Source organism: Sinocyclocheilus rhinocerous, unplaced genomic scaffold (genome assembly GCF_001515625.1).
Source record: "Sinocyclocheilus rhinocerous isolate Xijiao unplaced genomic scaffold, SAMN03320098_v1.1 scaffold839, whole genome shotgun sequence".
NCBI classification, from domain to species: Eukaryota; Metazoa; Chordata; class Actinopteri; order Cypriniformes; family Cyprinidae; genus Sinocyclocheilus; species Sinocyclocheilus rhinocerous.
In genome coordinates, this window is record NW_015652287.1 from 1,433,851 (window position 1) to 1,436,467 (window position 2,617).

Consider the following 2,617-nt stretch of genomic DNA (forward strand, 5'->3'; position numbering starts at 1 on the left):
GGCGAAATTATGTGCAGGCAATATGAAAAATAAAGACAAAAAAAAGGATGTGACAAAAGACAGCAGAGTTTTGAAGCATTTATGATACGAGCCCTCATGTTTTGTTTGTATATAGAGTTGTCACTGTAATTCTTATGAGTTCTGACACATTACACTTCCACTGATTACCTTTCGCACCTGTCTTGATAACTTTGGGCATGTAAAAATCTTTGAAGTGTCTCCCGTCAGCGCGGAATTATGACGAATGTCGATTTAGTACCACATATGGAAGTGGCACAAATCGGAATTGAAATATCAGATTCCATGCGGTTTGTGCTGTTCACACTGTCATGACAAAAACAGATCCGAGTCACGTGTGAGCAAAAAAAAAATCGGATTTGGGCCACATTTGCCTGCAGTGTGAACGTAGCCCTAGTGAGCATGTACAGAAATGCCACATACCACTGAAAATATTTGAAACAAGGCACTTACTTGGCCGGTGTCACTGCGTTCTCTCCCTCCACAGGTCTTTCATTGCTCTCTCCTTCCATTTTGGTCCCATTCACAAGGTTTGCAGCTGTATTTGTGCTGCATGTTTGTTCTGAACTGGTGTTACCAGTTTCTTGCTCTCTTGCATTGCTCCACTCCTCTTTCTGTTTCCTCAGCTCTTCTACTTCCTTCTGCAACTGTTCACATTGAGCTTTCTCCTGCTCCAAGCTGTCCAACTTTGAATATACAGTTTGTGGGGGGTAAAGAATGAAAGAAAGGAAAAAAGAAAAACAATTGAATCCTGACCGATCAAATAATGGCAGAAAAATCTAACTTTTGTGTACTAGGAGACTGTTATATCTAAACCAGCAAGGCTTTCATGGTCAGTCAGCTTCACTAGTATAATGGTTAGTTCACCCAAAAATGAAATATCTGTCATTATTTACTCACCCTCTTGTCATTTCAAAAACGTAAGACACTTGTTCATATTCAAAATAAAAAGTAATATATTTCTTTTTTTTAATTGAGAATTGAGCAGTTGAATCTAAGTCTTTTGATGAGACAAAAATCACTTTATATGATGAACAGATTCACTTTAGGCTTATATTCACATATATACATTCACAGAGAAAATAAAATATGGTAAACAGATATTTGCTTAACACATGCTTAATGTGCGAGAACCAATGAGGTTTGTTCTTGCGTGTACAGCTGAGCTCCCAATGACCCTATATCATTAACATTTTGAAGTGTCAAAGTTTTGGTGGAAGTGACTTTCAATGGAGGAACAGAAATCTATCAGATTTCATAAAAAATATCTTGATGTATTTCGAACAAGGATGCAAACTCATCTTGGGTGAAAAACTTGACAAAGATGTCCCCTCCTCTACAACTCTACAGTTGTGCAGTAAAATTCACTTTAAAGATGAACTTTTCATTCATGAAGATGACATGAAAAATCCTGGTGGAAAACAAAGACTTTTAAGATGAAAGCTAAGCTTCATTAAGACTAAGCTCAGTTGCCATTCATCTGTCAACCATAGCAATGACTCACAGAACAATTTAACCAATTCACTCGCATAATTTTTTACACTCACGTTTGTCATTCCTGAAACAGTATATGAGGGCGTTTGGTCAAACAAAAATTTTCCTTTAAATTGTGAATGGATTAGGTAGAGCAGGGGTCACCAGACTCGGTCCTGGAGGGCCGGTGTCCAGCAGAGTTTAGCTCCAACCCTAATTAAACACACCTGAAGCAGCTAATCAAGCTCTTACTAGGCATAGAAACTTCCAGTCAGGTGTGTTGAGGCAAGTTGGAGCTAAACTCTGCAGGACACCGGCCCTCCAGGACCGAGTTTGGACAGCCCTGTTATAAGACAATGAAACTGTTTTTTGACCTTGAATGCATGTCAACCTGTTGTTGGGGACTCCCAAAATCAAAATATGAACCTTTTATTACCCATAGGGGCACTTTAAATGAGGATGCTGGGTTTGTTGTTTTAGTTCAGTATAAATTAATTTTAGTTAGATTTTTACACAGTTGCCATGTTAAAGTCATATGGCACTTTGTACCTCGCACTTTGGACTTGCTATTTGATGCTACCAATATAAAGTAATAATCCAATTATTTAATAATTTAAAGGTGTCATATGATGCAATTTAAATTTTTCCTTTCTCTTTGGAGTGTTACAAGCTCTTGGTGCATAAAGAAGATCTGTAAAGTTGCAAAGACTAAAGTCTCAAATCCAAAGAGATATTCTTTATAAAAGTTAAGTTAACCATGCCTGCCTAAAACAGCTCATTCTAACACGCCCACGCATGTCTACTTCAGGATGTGGGAAGATTTGCATAACGCCGCCCAAATGTTCATGCAAAGAAAGAAGGCGTAACTTCTCGCTGTTGCTGACGCCGCCATGTTGTGGAGACGCTGTGTGTTTAGTTGTGAAAGCGAAACTACTTTGTTTGGCCTTCCAAAAGAGGACACAACTAGAAATCAGTGGTTAAGTTGTATTTACAACACTGTTCCAGAACACTTCAACCCAAATATTCAGATGTGTGCAGCACATTTTATGGAGGACTGTTTACTGATCCAGGGAGAGTAACGTTAGACTAAAATGCCAGCAGTTCTGACTCACGTAAGTACGTTTTC